At 50.3% G+C, this 25,300-nt stretch overlaps 1 protein-coding gene across 2 annotated transcripts in view; it reads right to left on the bottom strand.

Moving 5' to 3' along the window:
- The window catches only part of PIWIL4 (piwi like RNA-mediated gene silencing 4), a 370,970-nt gene that overhangs the window by 35,696 nt on the left and 309,974 nt on the right, over positions 1-25,300 (bottom strand). The window lies entirely within an intron of this gene.

Below are 25,300 nucleotides of genomic sequence, written 5' to 3'. Positions count from 1 at the left end.
TCAATATGGGCGATACATAGAAGGCCGGAAGGATGTAACGATAACACATTCCATGCAGGGGTGGCGTGGACAGCAATACAAACCCAGCGTAAAACATTATCTAGAATACGGAATCCAAGAGGTAACTGCAAGGGGTATCGACCCTTTGGGGGGGGGGGGAGCTCCCACACCACACCACACCTCTCACATCAACACACCCTCCCGCCAGCCAGAAAGGAGACCCACACCTTAAGCGCAAACAGTACCAGCACACCCAAGAAGCATCCTCGGGCAGCTACCCTCAGGCGTCACAATTCCCAGTACGAGCACACTCAGCATCCTGACTGCCATCCGGGGCCGTCGTCCCAGCAAGGAGATAACACTGTAGTGGGGCCCATATATCAGCGGGCCGCGACGTGGGCGGCATGAGCTCAGAGTACGTTCGGATCTGATCTTGACAGTAAACAAGATCTCGCATCCAGTCCTTGAATTTTGGGGCCCTGCCCCTGCCCCAGCGACACGCCACTCTCCTTTTCGCAAGCAGAAAGGCAAGCGCGATGAATTTGCGGTGCGCCGCCTGTATAGGCTCTACATCACCCAACAGGGCCAGGAGAGGGGAGGGCAACAATACTGTATTGATCATCTTTGAGAGCGCCTCAAACACCTGGCACCAATAGCGGTGAACTGCATCACACGTCCACGCCAGGTGAAGGAAGTCCGCACCTGGAGCATGGCATCTGTCGCAACTATCATCGTCACGAAGCCGATATCTGTGAAGTCTGGCGGGCGTGTAGTAGAGCCTATGAAGGTATTTGTAATGGATAATCCTGAGGCGGCTACTCGAGGAGACGCGGTCCGTCTGCATCAGGCAGAATTGCCACTGTTTATCCGTCAACGGGGCATGTAACTCTCGGTCCCACCTCTCCCTGGCTGCCAACTGTGGCGCCTGTGTGGAGGAGTGGACCGATCGGTATATTTTGGAGACAAGCTTAGCTGGAGTGTCATCGCTCAGTATACGATGCAGCGGAGCCAAATGCGGGGGCTCCTGGGGGAAGCAGGGCATAAGGGCTCTCAGCCCCTGCCGGAGGCGGAGGTATAGGAAAACATCGAGGGGAGTAGGCTGGATGGTGGCATACATGTGCTCCATGGACCGGAACGTGCCGTTGTGGTACAGGTCGCCCCATGTCTTCACGTGAATAGCATGAAGCAATTTTCGGAAACCCGCCTCCTGCAGCAGGGGCATGCTTGGGTGGTAAACAAGAGGCAGGAGTGGAGCGTACACCATATCCAGCTCTAGAGTGGCAGCCAACCTAGCCCACGCAGTCACCGTACTGATCAGTGTAGTGGGCGTCTTATCTCTGCCTGTCACCGGTATGTACAGCGCGCCTTCTATGGGAATGGGGTGTGCCAACCAATGTTCAGCCGCTAGTTGGGGCATATATCGAGGCTGCCGCATCCAATAGTAAGCATAGTGCGCCTGGGCTGCCTGATAGTAGAGCTCAAAGTTGGGAATGCCAAAACCACCCTGCTCAAAGGGCCTGATCAGGATTTCCCACTGGAGCCGGGGAGACTTACCGCCCCAGACTAATCTAATAAGTTCCGAGCGGAGTTGTCGAAAAAAAAAGGCACCAGGATAAAAGGGAATATTCAAAAAGAGGTACAGCAGCTGCGGCAAGATCACCATCTTAATCAGTGAGGACCTGCCAGCCATTGAAAGGGGTAAGGTGATCCATCGAGTGATGGAATCCTTAATGCGGGACAGTGCCGTCCCATAGTTAGCCCTCATGAGTTCATCTCTGTTTTTTTCAATGCGGATGCCCAGGTATTTAAAGTCCCCTTCACACCAGGCAAGGGGGAAGTCAGGCACAAATCTTCCAGTGGAGGCTGTCAGGGGAAACAGACAAGACTTGCTCCAGTTGATCTGGATACCGGAAATCATGCCAAAGCGAATGAATTCACGGAGGATTGGGTTAAGATTTTCCTTCGGCTCCCGCACATAGAGGGTGATATCGTCGGCATACATGGATATGAGTATCTGCCTCTGGAAGCACCGCAATGCTTTGTCACGATGGTGTTGCCGCAGTTTGGCCGCCAGAGGCTCCATGGCCAGAGCAAATAATAGGGGCGAAAGGGGGCAGCCCTGCCTGGTGCCCCTGGTAATAGGGAAGGCAGAGGACAACCTCCCATTCACTAATACTTTGGCCATAGGGGCAGTATATAATAACTTAATCCATGAGATGAATACAGCCGGGAATCCCATGCGCCCCAAAACTTGGAACAGATAGTCCCATTCGAGGGAGTCGAAGGCTTTCGTGGCATCCAGGAACACGGCGGCCATGGGTAGATCTTCATGCACAGAATTAAGGATCGAGAAGAAAGTGCGCAGGTTGTGAGTCGTGGCCCTACCTGGCACAAAACCGGCCTGGTCGGGCAGTATCAGGTTGGGGAGTAACAGATTGATGCGATTGGCGATGAGCTTGGCTAAAATTTTCACATCACAATTGAGGAGGGAGAGAGGTCTGTAGGAGTCGCAGTCACTGGCCTCCTTCCCCGGTTTAAGGAGCGACGTGATGAGGGCCATGCGCATCGATGGGGGGAGATGACCCACCTCCAATGCATCCTCGTAGACTTCTCTAAACACTGGGGCCATAAAGTTAATATAAGTTTTGTAAAATTCAATGGGTATCCCGTCGAGTCCGGCGGTTTTGCCCGACCTCATCTGCATAATGGCCTCCCTCACCTCGTCTAGCTCAAAAGGGGAGCTCAGAAACTCCCGTTGCGCATCACTAAGCCACCCCAGGGACACATCGTCAAGGTAATCATGTAGTTGGAGCTCCCCAACCCTAGTGGACGCATACAGCACACTATAGTGGGCTACAAATGCGTTGAGGATATGTGCGGTCTCACTGTACCGTGTGCCATCCACCCCGACAATCTCCATGATCGTACTAGGCGGTCGTGCTAGCCTCATCGTTGCAGCCAGGGCTTTCCCCGGCCTCTCACCCTCACCGTAACTCCGGGCAACCCAGTACTTGCCTCTAAAGTTTGCCTCCCGGGCGGCCTCCGCAGTATACTCAGAAATTTTGTCCCGAATACTTGCCAGCTTGGCATCATCAGGGCTGGCCGCCAGCGACGTCTCCAGCGTCCGAAGGTCAGCCTCCAAGGTGCGCAGGCGCGCCATAATGCTCTTCAGGACACCGGACCCCTTGGCAATGCACATACCCCGCAGGGTCACTTTGAAAGCATCCCAGATTGTCTCAACGTCCTGCACAGAGTCTTTGTTGCGCTCAAAGAAAGCCAAGCATTCCTCCCGCAGCTCCTCCTGAAAAAGGGGATCGAGAAGCATCATGGGCTGCAGACGCCAGGCAGCCAGAGGGGGGCCTAGTTCCGCCGCCCTCAGTGTGACTCGCACCGGCGCGTGGTCCGAGAATGTACGCGGAAGGTGTCGCGCCCCAACCAGCGCCACATGAAATTGTGGGGTCAGGAGGACGTAATCGAGCCGGGCCCAGGAGCGCGCCTGCGCCGTGAAGTGAGTACCCTCGTGGCCCTCCGCATGGAGGTGTCTCCATGCGTCAATCAGCCTGTGGTCCGCAATGATGTCCAGAAGCACCTCCCGGGATCGCGTATAATGCTGCGGGCCCGGGTGGGACCTGTCAAGCGCCGGGGCAAGTGTGACGTTGAAATCTCCCCCCCATATGAGGTGCTGCGTACCCACACCTATTATATCCGCACCGAGGTCAACGAAGGAGGCAGGGTCGTCCACGTTGGGACCATAGCAGCAGGCCAGAGTAACCATTCTATGTCCCAGTCTCCCCCACATCAGGCAGTATCGGCCCTGGGCATCGCTTTTCGTACCCGCCAGCACGAAGGGGGTGTTCCGTTTAACTAATATAGCAACACCTTGAGAGTATGAGGAGTAAGAAGAAAAGGTAGAGTACTTCGCCCATCTATTAGCAAAGGTAGGGGCAGCCTGCGCCCGGAAGTGGGTCTCCTGAAGAAACGCAATGTGTATGGCGTGACGATCTAAGTAGGAGAGGATGTGTCTCCGCTTTCTAGGGTCCCCCAGGCCTCTGACATTCCACGTGAGTACGTTCAAATCAGTGTCCCCCATAGCCAGGTCGACCCAAAACAGGCAGGAAGTGCAGCGGCAAAGGGGCCTCTCTCAGTCATCCCCCATCCGTCGCGCGCGCAATTTGCTCTACACACCCTGCTCCAAACCACTAGCGCTCCCCAGTCTACAACACCGGCCAAGCAAAGGCAGAATCCACCCTCACCAAATGTGTACCCTCAGGGGCCCATGCCGCAGACAAACATCAATAGCGCGAGATAATTCCATGGACGGCAGCGTCCTGAACACAGCTGTATCAAACATAGCAACAACATTAAGAAACATCCCCGATCTCCCAACCAACCCGGCTGCCTGCCCCAGCAGGTACCCAGCACCAGGCTCAAATGCCGAGCAACGGGGAGAAGCGAGACACTCAGTCCCCCAGAACCTTGACCTCGGATCCCACCCTACTGCCCCGAAAGCAGACCCACAACGCCACAGAGCGAAGGAGTTCCACAAAGCCCAGAGTCCCACCACCCCACCCCACACCCACTGAAGCAACCCCAACTCGCCAGAAATGTCTACCCACCCCCCACCCGTCAGAACCATCAGAAAGCTCAACAGGAGCAACCCAGTCAATAGAGTCAGTGGGGTACACCCTACGGGGGTCATCCAGAGGGCACACAGATCCACCCATGCCTGCCCGTAGCCCACAATAGTCATAGAGGGAGGGAGAAGGGTGGTGCCTGGCATACATTACCGATCCCTGTCCAGCACGCGACCAGGCCAGGCTCGCTCAGTCAGTACGCAGCCCATCAAGAGGCCCGCAGGGGCGGGCAATCAGGAGAAGCACAGAGAAGCTGTACAGTAATGTAGGGGAGTGATCCCGGCAACCCGCAGGTTAGCAGTCAATGTTCGTTCTCTGGGGCCGCATCCTCCTCATCAGGCCGGTCACGACGCGTTTTCCGCAGGGATTTGAAAAAGTCCTCCACCTGCTGCGGGTTCGTGAAGAAATGTTGCTTCGCTTGATGGGTGACACGCAGCTTCGCCGGATAAAGCAACGCATAGTCGACTTGGAGAGCTCGCAGCTTTTTCTTAACATCAACGAATTTATGACGCTGTTCCTGCACAACAGGCGTGAAGTCTGGGAAGACGGTGAAGCTGACACCTTCGCATAACAGATTCTGGTTCATACGCGCAGCCCACAGCGCAGCATCTCGGTCGCGGTAGTTTAGAAGCCGCGCGATGATGGGCCGGGGTGGGGTGCCGGGACGCGGTCGCGGGCCAAGTGACCGGTGCGCCCTCTCCACGATGAACTGTTTAGAGAAGGCGTCCGCACCAATAGAGGCAATGAGAATCCTCTCCACATAATCCTCCATGCGCCCTGTATTGGTGGACTCTGGCACACCCACCACGCGAATATTATTACGGCGGCTGCGGGCTTCTAACTCCTCATTCTTAGCTGCTATAATGCGCAGGACATTGTCCATTTTTGTGAGCTGTGTAGAGTGGGAAGCAGTCGTATCTTCGTTCTCCGAGATCCGCCGTTCGGCCTCATTAAGGCGCTCATCATGGGCATCGATTTTCTGTGCGTACGCATCCATACGGGAAGTAAGACGGTCCACCTTATCCACCACGGTGGCAAAGCCCTGCCTCATCTCCCGCATCATCTGTTGCAGATCCAGTGGCGGCGGGGCCGCGTCCACATCCAGCATCGGGGGGGCCCGCGCGCCCCCATCATCCGGTGCACTCCGCAGCCCGGTTTTCGCAGCTGGGGCAGCAAACGACAGCTTCGCCTGTTTAGCGTCATGCTTGCCCATCTTGGGCACTTGGTAGGGGGCCGCCACACACCCCAGAGTAGCCAAGGTCGCCCCCGTCGCCGGCAGGTCAGAAACAGGGGCTTGCAAAGGGCAGTTCAGCCCCGGTCGGCGCCGGTGCAGACGACGGACCCACCCGGCAACGCAGGGGCAGCCCAGGAAGGGAGCCTCACGACAGCCCGCACCGTCCCAAGGGCGGAATCAGTCAGCGCTCCGCTGCGGGCCCCGGCCGCCCGTGCACAGGAAGGAGGCAAGCCCACGAAGAGTAGCCCCCACGTCAGGGACACCAGCAGAGCACCAGCAGGGGGGCCTCCAGGCCACAGCGAGGGGAGGCGAGGGGAGTCGTTCAGGAGGAAGCCCCAGGGGTCCCCAGCAGCAGTGCAGTCTCGGTCCGTGCAGCACTAGGCCATCGCGGCGTATCCCTCTTCCGCCATCAGCCCCGCCGAAGTCACGGCTCAGCGCCACCTCCATCAGGCCTCAGAGTCCCGTCGCAGCGAGTTCAGCAGGAGGGATGCGGGGAGTCCGGAGCACCCTCGGCGGCGAGTCAACAGGGCCCAGGTAAAGCACGGGGGGCTGTTCACCTCTGGCGCCACGCAGAGAGACCCCTCCGGCCACCAGCACCGCTCGTCCCCCAAAGCGCAGGATCACTTCACTCCGCCGCCGGGCACAGGCAAGTCACACGGCAGCAGGGGGGGTGGGGGGGGGGCAAGCCAAGTACAAGAAGAGTCCGGAGCCCCTCCGCTCTTCGCCGCGTCTGTCCCCCGTGCAGCCTCCTCGATCCCCCCCGCAACGGTCGCCGCAACAGCAAGGGGCAGGCCGGGGCCTACCTGCCTCGTGGACAGCACCGGGATCGCGTAGCTCCAGATCCCGGCCGCCGCCACCAACACGTCTCAGCCACTGGTCCGGCAGAACTTGCAGCGCCTCGCACTCAGTCCTCGAGGGTCTCTCGGCTCCCAAACTTCCGTCGGGGCCGCCGGGGACCAGCAGCCACAGGTACACCCGGTCGCGGTCCGGCAGGCGATCAGTTAAGTAGGATAATTGTAGGATAGTGTGTCCAGGCAGCAGGAGCCTCACCGAAGTGCGGCCATACTGCGTGCGCGCCCTCTAGCGCCCCCTAATATCATTCAAATATGACTTATAATATGACTGCGATTTGGTACAGATGGGCGTGCTCCATGGCCAGTAAATACTGATGGATGCATGAATTAGTTCCATTCTACTTTAACTGTTATTAAAGAACACCTGGATAAAATGAGCGAAGATATGGCATCCAATGTTTATCTAATGGATCCCCATCCAGTAAAAAATAAATGATTTGTGTTCACTCTAATACATGCTATTACTAAAGAAAAGTAGGCATATTCAGAAAGGGAAGCTGCAGATAGAATTGGGAAAACTGACAACAAAATAATGCAGATCACATTTAAAGTTATCAATAATGGCTTTCAAGACTCTTTCAAAATTTAGTATACACAATCTCCACCATAATTTCATCAACTCAAAAAAGATTTAAGTCTTTTACAAGTAGGAGCTCAGAGAAGTGCAATAACACAAATAAAGCATTACAATCCTCTAAAGTTAGCAAATTGTCCCGGCAGCTAATAAACAGGAGTGCTGTGTTTGATCCTTACAATTTGACATCAACCCAGAAAAGATTGGCCATAAAAGAGACACGGAATACCCTTTCAAGCGGAAACAGAAAACAACACATTTTATTGGCAGAAGGTCCACACATTACCTGGCTCTTACATGGAATAATCTCCTTGCCAATTACTGCCTTTTATTTCTGGGACTGCCAAAAACATACATGATTAGGATGGTATTGAATAAATACATGATGCCTCCTTTTATCGTGAATGGAAATTCCCGTTTGTTGGATAAAAGACCAGCCAACATTCATAAAGACATCTGGATGCTCCAATCTTCTAGGACACTCACTCCTCTAAGATTCTTTCACTCTGCACGGAGATTGTAGCACTATGATGGCAGGTTTTGCCTGCAAATTGCTGGTCATATGGTCGCATTCAATCCTAACCCCTCAACCCTCAAAATTTGGCCCTAATAAGAACAAATGACAGCTGTTGTGGCATGACATCTGGATTCACCTACTTGTTAACTATTCTGAAAACTGTGAGATGTTGTCATATTATATCCTCCTTGAAGAAAGTTTTTTTACGTGTTTCAAGGGCAAAATTATGTATGGTAAGTATGCACTTTGATAATTTAAATATGCTTGTTGCAATATTAAAACAGAAAGAGTTATCTTAACCGTCAGCAGCAGAAACCTTTGCCTTGCAAACAGACCATTTTGCATCTGAAATACAAATACTCCTGCAGATGCAGTTTCCATCCATCTGTTGCATACTGATTTTTACTCATCAAACCCTAAAGTCTTCTAAATCACTGCATTTGACTTTCTGACTGGTTAAAAAGTAATTTGTGGACTGATTCCTTCATTCTTCACCTCACTGTTTTCATGTCTGTAGAAATTATTTGATTGTCAAGTACCCTATTGTTATTTGGTTGTGCAATTCTCATTTTTCATCTAGTAAAGAAATAACATAAGCATGAATCCCCAGGCGAGTAGAAATTACATCTGTCTAACTGAACAGCAATGCCATGAAAATATGTCATTTTACTTTGGAGGAGAAATATTGAATGCAATAACTTCAAAATGGACTTTATAATTTTGCAAGTTCCAAACACCTAGAGTGAGACATTGGTTTTGGGTAATGAACGGTTTCTTTTGATACTACCTGTTTGGATGTTCCATTGGAGTTGCCAATATCAGTTGCATTCAATATGAGAGCAGTGATTTGTCCAATAAGAGTTCAGTAATCATACTGCACTGCCATGCAGCTGTTGATTCTGAATGATACAGTATATGATGAGATACTAACTCCTTTAAGACCTGTTCCATCACCTGCTCTGGCAAGAGTCAGACCGCTTCTGCAGCCTTAGAATCCCTTGATGCTGCGACCCAGTGTGAGTGCACTCATGCTTTAATGCCAACAACCCAACCCATGATGTCAAGTTCAGCCCGTGCTGTTCTATAAGCTGTCCTACAAGCCCCGTCACTGTCATCAATGGCCCCCTCTGCTATCAGCAAGTTTAACACCACATTCTACGGGAGAAAGGGACAGTTTTGCATTATGATGTGCAAGAAACTGTTTCTCCTTTTTCAGAAATTACACAAAGAAAAAGTCCACAAATTGACAAATTGTACTTTTTATTTTTAGCCCTAGTATATGGTTTTGTACCAATCCATCAAAATGAGATTAAAAAACACACTTAGTTTTCATTTATCATTGTGTATATAGCCTTACATTTATTCATAAATAGGAGAAGATCTTGGTACTGCTCTGCTTGAGTTACATGTGCCCATCAATCAAGTCTTGAAAGTTATTATCTTCAGGTCACGTAGGTTTTGTAGTACGTTTTTACTGGTGTACCAATACTTGATTGCAGAAGAGAAAGAAAACGTTTTTGTCCTCGATATATGTTAGTTGATTATGAATATAATATACAAGAGTCTATGTTTTACTCCCACTCTGAAGAATCTTGATCAGCCTCTTCCTCACTTGTTTCTCAGGTACCGCCATGGGCTAGAGTGCCTTGGAAGACCAGAAAAAGTACAGGCAGGTTTTCTGCCTGAAACTGATTTAATATTATCACTTCTTTTGTCTCTTTCTTCTTTTACTAATTATTCTTTCATAAATATAGGGCTTTTGGTCAACTCTTCCTTTCTGTCTTCCTTTCAAATCCTACTACTCTTACTTTAGGGCCGTGCCAGGAATGTAAACCTTTAAACATAAAACAAAAATTGGTCCATCTTTTAGACCCTTCTCTCCTCCCAGTTTCTTCTGAGGATAATGAGACATAAGAGAAATAAAACAGACTGTCTTGGAAATAAATCAAACTTGCAGTCACAAATGTTTGCTTTTTCTTTCCTTTAGTTAGTGCTTAGGGACTCAGTTTACCTCCCTTGTCTCGTTCTCTAGCAGGAATGAGTCCTGGTCCTGCCAGCGGGCCTGTGGAGGTGATGTTCCTTCCTCTGGAGCATCTATCTTCCTTGGGTCCTTCATTGTCCTTACTTGCTTTCTGTTTCTTCCTCTTCCTGGTTTAAGCCCGGAAAGGAAAAACAATGAAGTCTTTTTTCTCTGTTTGTTGTTTCTTGTTCCTTTTCATTTCTTTGTCCTTCTTTGCTGTTAACTTTTTATTGTCCTTTCCCCAGTATGCTGGAGGTCGTCTTTTGGATCCAGATGCACTAAAGCTACAGTTAAGCCATCCTCTTCATGACAGTCTAATAATGAAAGTACACCCTGTACAATATCTAATCTGTATGGTAAACCACTGAGGCAAATAAAGGCATGCTAGAGCCAGTCTAATAACAAAAGTGCAACTATGCTGCCTTCTCACCAGTGCTTTGTTGATAAAGCTGTGCAGGTAATAGGGTGTCTTAATAACAACAAAGCAAGTTTACTGGCGGTCTGGTTATAGTTCCGTTTAACATATTGTTTTTATTATCATTTTACATAACATATCAAAAACTATGTTGTAAATACAAAAGGTGTTTTTATATTGAAATAGTTTTGCATTGTTATGGCCCAGGCTGACAACAATAACGTTTGATTGATTAGTTCTTCTATCTTCGTACGAGGGATAGATTTGTGCTGGCCAAGTACTGTATGTCCCGCTAATGATCTGGGGTTCCAAGAATTCAAAAAAAATATATTGCCTCTGGCATATGCAGTTCAAGTACAACCCTTCTTTGATTCAGAAAGCCGAGTTCTGTTCTTATATTCCTCCATACCACAAGATGATTTAGAACAGCATTTCTGAGGCACTTTTGACACATCTAATAATGTTGGTGGATTTATCTATTTTCGGTGCTCTTATAAAGCCACAAAGTGTAGCACCTTTATCTGGACAAAGTAGGTGTCATTTTTATCAACTCATCTGATCTATAGATACCTACTCTATAGGTTCTTCTGGTTCCCATGGAAGCCTCCAGAATAGGATAACTTCAATATTACTGATGTTAAACAGGAGAAACCACAAATTCACATAGCACCAAATGAAAAGTGGGAATTAAAGTAAAGATAAATGGCTGGTGAGAGGCCTTATATGTTAGAACAGGCTGAGGAAGAGTAAATTCTCTAGCCAATCGAGTGCTTAGGTTGCAGGCCCTAACTTTTATATGAATTTCTGTATTGCAAGGACTCTATTTTAAGGCCTAGGAGAATGCATCAGTTCACTAGGCCTTGCTACAACCATCTGACAGTTGTAGAACAAGTTGCATGTAAGTGGTGCATACCCTAGTTGTCCTTTTAGAAAAACAGCTGCCACGGTAGGTAGTAGAAATACACGAGTAAGCTTGGTGGTGCTTCACACGTATTGAGACTTCTAGTAAAAGGAAATGTTTACCTCTCGCTCCACTTGTAGGGTTTATTTAAAAAAAATATATATTTTGTAGAAACACACAACCAAAACCCGGCACGATGTATCTCGCAGGATAACAATAACAGAGCAGTTAAACTACCCGGTATTGCCATCCAAATCGAAAGTCCCCCCTCACAGACAAAGGGTACACGTCACCCACAATTTTCAACCCTGTAGACATAGTTACTCCAGTACCAACAGGCCATCAGCGAGGCCGCAGCTTTCTCACAGTCTCCATACCTTCTTTCACTAATGGGGGCATCCCCTGCCTTCATAAACCTGCCACTCTCCCGCCCTGCACCAATCCATGTCCATTTGCCACTACTCTACACTGAGTGGATTAGTCACTCCCCACTTGCAAACAACATTGCGCTTATCCACTGCAAACCCCAAGGTGGGATATTTGCTGAGAATCTCTTCCCCTGAAACGTTCAATACAATAGTCTTGACTGAGGTTTCTGTGCATAGGCCAGCCCCTTGCTGGAGATTCTCCTCCCCCCGTCCAAAAGCCCTCCAACCGTGGAGAGTCCAAAAGAGTATGAAGAAAATCCTTCTGCAGCTCAAATCCCTACTGTACCTACCAGAGGTAGCCAGTCCCATCTTATGCATAAGCACTCTCATGCAGTAGGACCTGTGCAAGACACAACTATACCAGCGAAAAGGCACTCTAATGGCCGCTTCTCTGGGTGATCCAATCGCCTCTTTCCATTCCTCCTACCCTAGTTCCGCTATATCTGCCTCCCGGTCTCTTTCAAATTTAGTTGGGGAGATCACTTTTTGTGCAGTTGTTCTGTAAACAATTATTCTCTACTGGCGAGTGTTAGACTTGGGGGTCTCTAGTTGGCACAGGTATGCACTTGTGACAAATAGGGACCCTCGTCTCTAGTCAGGGTAAAGGGGTACACTCCTAAAATAATCCCTGCTCACCCCCTTGGTAGCTTGGCACGAGCAGACAGGCTTATCTCAGAGGCAGTGTGTAAAGCATTTGTGAACACATACAGTAATCGATTGACAACACTACAGATGGACACCACACAGGTTTTATATAAAAAATAAGTATTCTTTATATAGATTTACCACAAGACCATTAAACGACAAAAATACAAAATACTGTTACTTTAGATGGTAGAATTTTGCTTAGTTTTCTTTAGTTCTTTAATGCGACACTTTAAGTCAATGTACCTTTTAGATGCCACACGCAGGGCAACGAAAGTGTTGTAACGATGTTGATGCGTTGAAGATTTTGGTGCAAAGAAATAAAGACGTGAAGATATTCCAGATGCGGCACGCTTCCCCGATGTTGCGAGAAGACTCGATTCGATGCGTCAGCTGCAGCGGCGACACACTTTACGCGATGCGACGACAGCGGCCTTGGCAGCGACACTCTTCTTCCACGTTTGCGAGACGCTTCCGCTTGATGCGACAGCTTCCAGCGGTGACACACTTTACGCGATGCGACGACAACAGCTGCGACGGCGGCACGCTACTCTGTGGATGCGAGGCGCTTTTCTTGATGCGGTGCAATGCGACAACTACGATGGCTGCGATGGCGACACGCTTCTTCGGCGTTGCGAGATACTTCCTGGATGATGCAAGACGCTTCCGCTGGATGTGACTGCTGCAGCGGCGACACACTTTACGTGATGCAATGATAACAGCTATGATGGCGGCACACTTCTCGTTCTTGAGTCGCGCTTCCAGCTCCTTGCGACACGCAGTCCCTCAGAAGGCCTAACAGCAGCAGCAGGCACTCCCAAAGAACTCTGGGGAGCTGGGGGGGTGAAGTCTGTTGTTCCTGAGACATCAGCAGGAGGCAAGCTCTTTTCCAAGCCCTTGGAGATCCTTCACAAGTTGAGCAAAAGTACACACAAAGTTCCTTTCTCCTCTCTTTGGCAGTAGGCAACCCCTGCAGGCCAATCCCCAGTTTCAGGGATAGTCTCTCCTCATTTTCTTCTTGGTTACTCTCCTCAACAGAGTTTCTTCTATGTTTCCCAAAGTGATCTAAATTCTTGGGATCAGGGTCCCAATACTTATACCCCCAAATCCTTTGTCCTCTGAAGGCAGAGGGGCATCTTTCCTTTCAGAGTGCAGGGCAGAGACATCAGACGCACCACAGGAGGTGGAGCCAGCATTGTGGAGGGAAGGCACAGCCCTATTCAGGTCCCAGGTGCAGCTCCTCCCTCCCATCTAGATGCAGATCTCTCTATTCACCACTGGGACACCTCACCCTGTCTCCTGGAATTCCCCAGCCCTGTCACTCAAACTTCAGACAAGAAATACACAGCCTAGCAGATGCAGGTTTGAATGGTTAGACAAGAAAATGTCTACTTTCTAAAAGTGGCATTTTCAAATACAGAATGTTAAAACCAACTTCACTAAAAGATGTATTTTATCATTCTGAGTTCAGGCATACTAAATTCGAATTTCTACTATGTTCCCTGAGTCAGTTAGGATTATAAGATGTAATAACCAAACTGCCCATTCTGGCCTATGGAGAACAGGTAGCCTTGCAATACTGAAAAACGAAAATGACTGTAATTCACTATTAGAACATGCCACACACACCAGGGCATTTCCTACCTTATACTTACAATGCACCCTGCCCTTGGGCCTACCATAGGGGTGTCTGATATGAAGAAAAGGGAAGGTTTAGGGACTGGCAAGTGGGTGCACTTGCCCAGTCAGCATGACAAAACCAGACTGCAAGCAGGCTCTGCAATGGCAGACCTTAGACACACTTTTACAGGCTGCTTCTGTGGGTGGCACAACCAGTGCTGCAAGCCCACCAGCAGTATTTGGATTTACAAGCTCTGGGCACTCCTGGTGCACTGTACTAGGGTCTGACAGGTAAACCAAACCAACCAATCATGGAATCACAAATTATACATCAATTTACAATAGGGAGCACTTGCACTGTGGCACTGGGCCAGTGCCCTGAGCAACTAACACCAGCAAAAACACATGAGGCAACAACGAAAAATGGAAGGGAGACCCACGCCAATGTGCCAGGTCTAACATGTGTCCCCTCCAGCTGAAATGTGGGGAGAAGTACCCTACCTCCTCGGAGTTCTCATCACTAAGGCGGAAAAATCTGGACAGACCATCCGCATTGGCGTGTTCTGTACCGGGCCGATGTTTCACTGTAAAATCCATCCCCTGTAGGGAAATGGACCACCTTACCAGCTTTGGATTCTCTCCCCTCATCTGCATCAACCATCTGAGGGGCCTGTGGTCTGTCTGAGCCCGGAAGTGAGTCCCAAACAGGTATGGTCTCAGCTTCTTCAGTGCCCAGACCACAGCAAAAGCCTCACGCTCAATAGCACTCCACCTCTGTTCCCGTGGAAGTAACCTCCAACTGATGAAGGTTACGGGTTGATCTAGGCCCTCTTCATTCATCTGTGAGAGAACAGCCCTCACACCATGCTCTGAAGCGTGTGTTTGCACTATGAACTCTTTGGAGAAGTTGGGTGCCAAGAGCACGGGCGCTGTGCACATAGCAGTTTTAAGGCCTCAAAAGCTTTCTGACAGGTGTCAGTCCAAATCACTTTCTTGGGCTGCTTCCTGGAAGTCAGCACTGTCAAGGGTGCAACAATGTTGCCATACCCCTTGACAAACCTCCTGTAGTAACCCGTGAGTCCTAAAAAGACTCTCACCTCTGTCTGGGTTTTGGGCAGCTCCCAAGCCAGGATGGTTTCAATCTTGGGCTGCAGGGGCGCCACCTGGCCGCTCCCTACCTGGCGTCCCAAGTACACCACGGAACCCTGCCCGATCTGGCACTTACTCGCCTTGAACGTGAGGCCTGCCCTCCGCAGCACCATCAACACTTCCCAGAGGTGGCGCAGATGTTCTTCCCAAATGGCGCTGAACACTGGGATGTTATCCAGGTAGGCGGCACTGAACAAATCCAGTCCAGCCAACACCTAGTTGACCAACCTCTGAAAGGTGGCAGGGGCATTCTTCATCCCAAAGGGCATCACCCGGAACTGGTAGTGCCCATCTGGTGTGAAGAATGCTTACCTCTCCTTTGCCACATCGGTCAAGGCGATCTGCCAGTATCCAGATGTTAAGTCAAACGTGCTGAGGTACCGTGCAGTCCCTAGCCGATCTATGAGCTCATCAGCTCTGGGGATGGGGTGTGCATCAGTCCTGGTGACTGCATTGAGCCCTCGGTAGTCCACACAGAACCGGAGTTCGGGTGTGGCACCCGGCGCGGCAGCCTTTGGGACCAAGACCACTGGGCTGGCCCAAGGACTGCTAGAGGACTCAATTACCCCTAGTACAAGCATTTTGGAGACCTCCTCCTTGATGCAAGCCCTCACCCTGTCAGTCACTCTGTAGGCTTTGTGCCTTACAGGTGTTTTATCCCCAGCGTCCACCTCATGGACGCACCAATCAGTGACACCAGGAACCAGGGAGAACAGATCAAAAAATTGCCCCAAGCACTGGTGGCAGTCATTCTGTTGCTCAGGGGTCAGGGTGGAAGAGAGGTTGACACCATCCACTGACCCGTCTTGCTCTCTGGCTGACAGGAGGTCAGGAAGAGGCTCAGTCTCCTACTCCCTCCCAGCATCTGTTGCCAAGAGCATGCCCACTTGGGACCTCTCCAAGTGGGGCTTCAAGCGGTTGACATGCAGGACCCTCAAGGGGTTCCTGGGAGACCGCAAGTCCACCAAGTAGGTAACCGGACTCTTGCGCTCCACAACCTCAAAGGGGCGGGTCCACTTATCCTGGAGTGCACAGGGCTACACTGGGGCCATGACCCACACCTTCTATCCAGGCTGAAGCTCAACCAGAGTGGCATTCTGGTCGTACCACCGCTTCATCTCCTCCTGGCTGGCTTCCAGATTCGCCTCAGCGAGTTGTCTGAAACGCCTAGTTTGGTTCCTAAAGGCCAGCATGTAGCTATATACATTGTGGGGAGGCTTCCTGGGAGATTGCTCCCAGCCTTCTTTGACCAGACTTAGAGGTCCTCTTACTGGGTGTCCATAGAGAAGCTCAAAGGAGCTGAACCCTTTGAGCTTCTCACCCAAGACCCAGTGTCATGCCTTTGAGGGTTCGTCGACTCTCTCAACCAACCCGTTTCCATGGGGGTGGTAAGGAGTGGTGAACTTGTAGGTTACACCACACTCCTGCCACAGGGACTTCATATACTTGTAAATGAAGTTGGTTCCCCGGTCAGACACTACCTCGTGAGGGAATCCCACTCTGGAGAAAATTCCCATCAGTGCTCGTCCCAACACGGGGGCCGTCACTGTCCTTAGAGGTATGGCTTCCGGGTAAAGGGTGGCATGGTCCACCAAGACCAGGATGAACCTGTTGCCCATGGCTGTCTTGGGGTCCAGTGGCCCCACAATGTCAATACCCACCCGTTCAAAGGGGGTGCTGACTACAGGGAATGGCTGGAGAGGAGCCTTGCGCTTTCTCCCACTCTTTCCATTGCCTGGCAAGTCTGACATGTCCTGCAGTGAGTGTCTGAACACCTGAGCATTTGGGGCCAATAAAAATGGGTGACAAGCCTCTCAAAGGTCTTGTCCTGCCCCAAATGTCCTGCCAATGGAACATCATGAGCCAGCCCCAGTAGGAAGGCTTTGAAGCGCTGGGGTACCACCAGCACACGGGCTGACCCAGGCCCAGCAACCTTAGGCTCTGTATACAGGAGATCATTCTCCCAGTAGATCCAATGTGACCCAGACTGATCACCTGCTGCCTGGTCTGTAGCCTGTTGCCGCAGACCCACAAGAGAAGGACATTCTTTCTGCTCCTTGCAGAATTCCTCACTGGAGGGTCCTCCTTCTTGCTCCCAATGGGTCAGCTCAGGCAGGCCCCCCAGTTTGGCTACCTGTTCCCCTGTAGGCTCCAGGGCATCCCCCACAGCGTCTGCTCCCTCCAGGACCGTGGGATCTTCGGGGGCCGGTTTCCCACACCCCCTGCCTCTACTCTTGACGGCAGGTACCTGGGCCTCCCTTTCAGGCTCCAGGTCCTCTTGGGCACCTTTACTTGCTGCCATGGACCGGGTGGTCACACACGCCCAGTCAGGCAAACCCAACATTTCTAAATGAGCACTTCACTCTACCTTTGCCCAAGGGGAGCTCTCCAAATCATTCCCCAACAAACAGTCAACAGGCATGGCGGGCCTCACAGCCACCTGAAGAGTACCAGAGACCCCCCCCACTCAAAGGGAACCTGAACCACCTCGCAGTGACTCTCTGTGTTGTCAGCGGCAACAACTGGGTAGAATGCTCCAGGGACAACCTTTCTCTTGAGACACCAGGTGACACTTGACAGCTGTCACACTGGCTCCTGTATCTCTAAGAGCCTCCACTCTATGGCCATTGATGGTCACCCACTGCCTGTATTTTTTAGTGTTATCAGGCAGCTGGGTCCTGGGGACCACCTCACAGTCTCCTAAAGAGACAAGGGACATCCCCACCCACCTTGAGCACCCCTCTTCTCACCCAGGGCTACACTAGCCATCTGCCGGGGGGCTGCACCAGTGGCTGCTGGTTTTCCAAACGGACGACACTTGGGATCATTGGCACAATGACCCAGTTCTCCACATTTGTAGCATTTGGGGGGCCCTCTTTGAACAGGTGGACCTGTCGGGCCCCTGACGGTTTCTTGGGGGGAGGCTGAGAACCTTTCCCTTGGTTACCTTGGGGATAACTTTGGGGCCTCCTATGGAACTCCCTCTGTTTACCCTTGTCCCCCCTACTCTTCTGCTGGGGACCCTGCCCACACTTGGCTGAGTCTCCCACGTGACCCTTGTAGACCCTGGTACTGACCCAGCGGTCCGCCTCCTCAGCAAGCTTCCTAGGATTAGTCAGCCTACTATCAATCAGGTGCTGGCGTAGCTCAGGAAAACAGTTACTTGACAAGTGCTCCCATGCAATTAAATCAAGAAGTCCCTGAAAATTATCAACTTTGCTACCCCTCACCCAACCATCCAATGCTCTGCAGAAAAAAGTGACATATGTTTGCTATCTTTGTGCAACCCCTGAACCTCTGTCTGTACATCTCAGGAGTCAAACCATATCTAGACATTATTGCATCTTTCATGTGGGGATAGGAATTATAGACATCAGAAGGCAAGTCTAGCAGTGTGTCCCGCCCCTCACTAAGGAACCGCCCCCTCAATCCCGCTCCCCAATCCTTCTCAGGGACCCGGTGGGAAGACATGGTTACCTCATAGGCCTTGAACTACTGCCCAATATCATCATTTAAAAAAAATTCCTTTGCCACATCCTTAGGGATGTACACTCTTGATTCCACAGGCATTGACGGTGGCCTTCAACTCCAACTCCCTCAAAACCTTTTCATGTTCAAACTGTAGCTTCTTTTCTTCTAGAGCTAACTTTCGACTTTGCATTTCAAATTCTAACTGCCCACTTAACTTGAGCTTGGTCAGCTCAATTTCGTGCATCCTACACTCTTTTCTATCTGCCAATTCCTCTGGAGATAGACTTTTACCAGAAATGCCGCTTCCGGGACGGGAAGGGGTTCTCCTTCCTCTTGGACCCACTGGCCCTTCCAGCTGCTCCTCTGCATTATCAGTGGCATTCCTTGCTTCTACCCAGGCCCTCAGTGCCTTGTAGAACTATGCCTTATTTTTACATCCAGTAGTGCAAACATTAAATTCCTTGCAGAAGAATTTCAGCTGCTTGGCAGTGTAGCTGTCCAATTTCTCTTCTTCTCACTCCAACTCATTATCAACAGAGACAATGGATGCTGCTTTCTCCACCATGGTTAAGCTTGGCAGTACTCAAAAATAGAAAGCCCCAAAAATAAATCTACCAACAAGTATTGGTTGCGTTGTGGTCTGCACTCACTAAGTAGTGTTCACCAATCACTGTACATGAGTCACAAATGCAAGTCCAGAATCCTCACCGCTGACCACCAATGTTAGACTTGGGGGTCTCTAGTTGGCACAGGTATGCACTTGTGACAAATAGGGACCCTCGCCTCTAGTCAGGGTAAAGGGGTAGACTTCTAAAATAACCCCTGCTCACCCCCTTGGTAGCTTGGCACGAGCAGACAGGCTTATCTCAGAGGCAGTGTGTAAAGCATTTGTGAACACATACAGTAATCAAGTGACAACACTACATATGGACACCACACAGGTTTTATATCAAAAATAAGTATTCTTTATATAATTTACCACAAGACCATTAAACGACAAAAATACACAATACTGTTACTTTAGATGGTAGAATTTTGATTAGTTCTCTTTAGTTCTTAAATGCGACACTTTAAGTCAATGTACCTTTTAGATGCGACACGCAGGGCAACGAAAGTGTTGCAACGATGTTGATGCGTTGAAGATTTTGGTGCAAAGAAATAAAGACTTGAAGATATTCCAGATGCGGCACGCTTCTCTGATGTTGCGAGAAGACTCGATTCGATGCGTCAGCTGCAGCGGCGACACACTTTACGCAATGCGACGACAGCGGCCTTGGCAGCGACACTCTTCTCCCACGTTTGCGAGACGCTTCCGCTCGATGCAACAGCTTGCAGCGGCGACACACTTTACGCGATGCGACGACAACAGCACCGACGGCGGCATGCTTCTCCGTGGATGCATGGTGCTTTGATGCGGTGCAATGCGACAACTACGATGGCTGCGATGGCGACACGCTTCTTCCTCGATGTGAGACTCTTCTCTTGATGCGGTGCAATGCGTCAGCTACGATGGCTGCGATGGCGACACGCTTCTTCGGCGTTGCGAGACACTTCCTGGATGATGCGAGACACTTCCGCTCGATGCGACAGCTGCAGCGGCGACACAATTTAAGCGATGCGACGACAACAGCTCCGACGGCAGCACGCTTCTCCTTCTTGAGTCGCGCTTGCAGCTCCTTGTGACACGCAGTCCCGCAGAAGGCCCAACAACAGCAGCAGGCACTTCAAAAGAACTCTGGTTAGCTGGGGGGTGAAGTCTGTTGTTCCTGAGACAGACTTCAGCAGGAGGCAAGCTCTTTTCCAAGCCCTTGGAGATCCTTCAGAAGTTGAGCAAAAGTACACACAAAGTTCCTTTGTCCTCTCTTTGGCAGTAGGCAACCCCTGCAGGCCAATTCCCCAGTTTCAGGGATAGTCTCTCCCCAGTTTCTTCTTGGTTCCTCTCCTCAGCAGAGTTTCTTCTTGTTTCCCAAAGTGATCTAAATTCTTGGGATCAGGGTCCCAATACCCCCAAAATCCTTTGTCCTCTGAAGGCAGAGGGGCATTTGCCTTGTTCAAACCGGTTCTGGTCAGTCCTGGAGCACTTTGTTTACCTGACTCCTTCTTTCCTTTCAGAGTGCAGGGCAGAGACATCAGACGCACCCTAGGAGGTGGAGTCAGCATTGTGGAGGGAAGGCACAGCCCTATTCAGGTCCCAGGTGAAGCTCCTCCCTCCCATCTAGATGCAGATCTCTCTATTCACCACTGGGATACCTCACCTTGTCTCCTGGAATTCCCCAGCCCTGTCACTAAAACTTCAGACAAAGAATACACAGCCTAGCAGAGGCAGGTTTGAATGGTTAGACAAGAAAATGCCTACTTCCTAAAAGGGGCATTTTCAAACACAGAATGTTAAACCAACGGCACTAAAAGATGTATTTTATCATTCTGAGTTCAGGCATACTAAATTCGAATTTCTACCATGTTCCCTGAGTCAGTTAGGATTATAAGATGGAATAACCAAACTGCCCATTCTGGCCTATGGAGAACAGGTAGCCTTGCAATAGTGAAAAACGAAAATGGCTGTAATTCACTATTAGAACATGCCACACACACCAGGGCATGTCCTACCTTATACTTACAATGCACCCTGCCCTTGGGCCTACCATAGGGGTGTCTGATATGAAGAAAAGGGAAGGTTTAGGGACTGGCAAGTTGATGCACTTGCCCAGTCAGCATGACAGTACCAGACTGCACGCAGGCTCTGCAATGGCAGACCTTAGACTCACTTTTACAGGCTGCTTCTGTGAGTGGCACAACCAGTGCTGCAAGCCCACCAGCAGTATTTGGATTTACAAGCCCTGGGCACTCCTGGTGCACTGCACTAGGGTCTGACAGGTAAACCAAACCAACCAATCATGGAATCACAAATTATACATCAATCTACAATAGGGAGCACTTGCACTGTGGCACTGGAAAGCAGTGGCAGAGTGCCCTGAGCAACTAACACCAGCAAAAACACATGAGGCAACAGCGAAAAATGGAAGGGAGACCCACGCCAATGTGCCAGGTCTAACAGCGAGGCATCCTCCAGGTCCCGTTCCATGTGAATAATCAGTGCGTGACACAGCTGGTAGTACCGAAACATTTCTGTGGGAGCCATCTCATACATACCTGCCTCATAATGTCTGCTAGGAGGCCAGACCCTCCCACTTCCACAGATCTCCCATACGAAAATTACAATCAAGTCCCAACTAGAGAAGCCTCTGAGTCTCCCCACCACAGCCAGCATATCACTGTCCCATAGTGGTGTCATAATTTGAGCCTTCCCAGCCAACCGAGGAACTAGGAAACTATTATCCACCCATGAAATGGAGGCAGTAACCCTCGTCAAGGGCGGAAGAGACCTGCACCCCCTCCTGGATTATAATGCACCTGGGTAGCCCCAAGTACACAACTATGATCCGCCATGGTTGAGGGCACAGTCTGGTGGGTGAAGGCCCATTTATTAACATGTATCAGTTGGGAGGCCCAATAGCACTTCTCCACATCAGGGAGGGGAATGCCACCATCAAACCATCCCCTTGTGAGTTTGGTGAGTGATATCCTCACCGCCCCCCCATCCCATAAGTTATGTTATGTTATGTTAATAACACTTCTATAGCGCACAGCTGCCCCAGCCAAGGGGCGTCCCGGCGCTTGGAGAGAGGTCCCAAACACAACACAGCTGTACAAGGGCAGAAGTGCGCAGATCAAAGTACTAAGATGAATGAGGGAACAAATGCGTTTTAATAGCCCTTCTAAACTTCAAAAGCTCATCCATTTCACGAATGTGGGACGGAAGAGAATTCCACAATTTTGCAGCCAAAACCCGGAAGGACCGGCCTCCGGACCTGCATAGCCTGAACCGTGGGACCACCACCAAGTTTTGACCCAGGGATCTCAAAGAACGTGAGGGCACGTAAGGCACCAAAAGATTATCAAGAATCTGGGGAGAGGCCCACTTGAGGATCTTAAAAGAAAGACACAAGGTCTTAAAATGGATCCTCTGTGCCATGGGCAGCCAGTGCAGAGAACGGATGGTACTTTCCGCAGAGCAGAACCTCGGTAAACCTACCAGGGCTCTTGCTGCGGCGTTCTGGATACGTTGCATCCGGGCAATTTCAGCCTGGTTGGCCCCCAACAGGAGCGAACTGGCGTAGTCAAGCCGAGATAGTATGGATGCCTGTATGACCAACTGCCTGGTAGGAGCATCAAAGAACCTCAAGATAGGTCTCAACCCTCGTAAAATGCCGAAACAGGTGGCCGCCACTTTTTTTGTGTGGCCACTAAAACTGAGGGCAGGATCTAACCACACCCCCAATTTTTTTACCTCTGCAACTGGAATAGGAGTTACACCCAGCTCAGGAGGCCACCACATGTCACCCCAAAGATCCGTCCGCTTGCCCACAATCATGACCTCAGTTTTTTTAGCATTAAGCTGAAGACAGTTGGCATTCATCCAGCTAGCTACCGCCAGGAGTCCATCCCGGAATCTGGGGGCGTCAAGGTCGGAGTCCCCACTCAGGGCGACCTCCAGCTGCGTGTCGTCAGCATAAGAGACCATAGTCATGCCCCAATGTTTGACGACAGCTGCTAGCGGTCTCACATAAAGGTTGAATAATGTGGGACTCAACGACGAACCCTGAGGCACACCCAGCTCCAGCGGATAGGACTTGGACTCAAAAGGCGGGGTAGCAACCTTGAAGGTCCGATCAGCAAGGAAGGAGCGGAACCAGTCGAGTGCAGTGTCCGTAACACCCGCCTCTCTGAGACGTTGAAGTAGGATCCTGTGCGAGACCGTATCAAACGCGGCACTAAGATCAAGTAATACCTGTGCCGCAGTCTAACCAGAGTCAAGCACAGATCGAAGATGTTCCGTCATTGAGAGCAAGGCTGTCTCGGTGCTGTGACCAGCACGAAAGCCATTCTGGGAGGAATCCAGAATGCTTGCCCTCACAAGACGTTCAGACAGCACCCCGTTCACATAGGCCTCAGCAACTTTCGCGGCCCAGGGAAGGAGAGAGATCGGGCGATAGCTCTCGAGTTTAAGGGGGTCCATTGTAGACTTTTTCAATATGGGTGTCACAACAGCCTGTTTCCATTTAATTGGAACAACACCCGAGGCAAGAGAAAGATTTATGAGGTGGCGCAGTGGAGGAAGACAAATATCAGCAGAGTCTCTGAACTGGGCTGGCCTCACAGGATCCGCTGGCGAGCCAGATTTTATCTTATATGCCAACTTATGAAATGTCTCCATCGACAAACTAGGGAGTGAGGCCAAGGCCTCACATATGGCCGGTGTAGGGCTAGTAGGCTCAGCTACCGGCTCAGCTACCGGCTACCGGCTCATAAAAGCTGCTGAACTGTTTGGTTGACCCTTCCAAACAACTCGAGCGAAATGCGATACTGCATATTTCATAGCACATAGAGGAGTTTGGGCAGGATAACCATTTTATAAATTGCCGCTCTACCACGGAGTGACAACGGGGGTGATCTCCACTGTTGCATATCTGCTCAAAACCATTCCAGCAAGGATTATAGGTTAGCTTAGATGAAAAGATCAGGCTGCCTGGTAACGTAGAGGCCATGACATTTGAAGGCCACTTCCTCCATCACTAGCCCATCTGTGAGGCTCTGCCCCATGGTCTAAGCACACTGGGGTAGGGAATTTCCCTAATTAATCTTGAATCACGAGTAGGTCCCATAAAGATGGAAAATATGGAATAGCCTGAGGATAGAAACTTAAGGACTAGCCACTTACAGAAGGATATTGTATGCATATAGGGAGATTCTATCCTCCCATCCCGTTCCACCAGTCCAGACCACTCAGCAACAGATCGACACGCTCCCAGCACGCCAAGGGCTCCAGTGTTAGGGTGAATAGCATTGGTTATAATGGGTGCCAGTGGTTCGCTATGAAGTAATTTGACCTATCCAATATAGTTAGGACCAAAACCCATCCTCTTAAGTACCCCCCCCCACAGAAACACCCACTCCAGAGTGTTGAAAGCCTTGGCCTTGACCACTAGTGGTTCTGTCCCTGCCTTGATACCCTCAGTGCAAGAGTATAACTGCCTGAGATTCAACCATGTCTCCCTATTAGGCATAATCGTCTATCGAACTCTCTGTAGCCAGGTGGCCATGAGCTTGGCAAGAATTTTACACAACAAATTCAGTAGTGAGATCGGCCTGCAGGGGGTGAAATCTGCTTGGGGTTTGCCCTCCTTATGGATCACTACAATGGTGGCTAACCTCTGTTAGCAAGGAGGGATAACCTGATGCCTAGCAGCTCTAAACATGTTGCACATATATGGGGCCAAATTGCTTGCCATTTTTCTTGCCATTTTTCTATAGAGCTCTGCTCACAGCCTGTTCGGGCCATGCACTTTCCCCGTCTGAATGTCCCTGATGGCCAGTATGATCTCCTCTTAGCACATATCAGCCCCCGTGTCTCGTCGCACCTCAGCACTAAGCCCCTGTACTTTGATATCCATCAAGAACTCTCTAAAATGTATTTCGGATCTCGTGGTGGACTTACTATATAGGGAACAGGAGTAGTCTGCAAATTCTTCTGCAATATCCCCATTGCCTCTGATCACCCCCGTCCCTCTTCACAGGTCAAGAACCCAACTTCTCTCCATCTCTCTCATTCCCAAATCAGGCCAGTAGGTGCACCGCCTTATCACCCATCTTGTACACCCTCTTTTGAGTGACTAGCGCAATGCTGAAGGCTGTATGTTCAGCCAAATCCCAATACTCCTGTTGCTTGAATCAAAACGTAATATGCTGCGTTAGCATAAGGGCGCTCCCATCATTGGCC

The sequence above is a fragment of the Triturus cristatus genome, chromosome 8, assembly GCF_964204655.1.
Source record: "Triturus cristatus chromosome 8, aTriCri1.1, whole genome shotgun sequence".
Taxonomy (NCBI): domain Eukaryota; kingdom Metazoa; phylum Chordata; class Amphibia; order Caudata; family Salamandridae; genus Triturus; species Triturus cristatus.
This window is presented reverse-complemented; position numbering and strand designations above follow the sequence as displayed.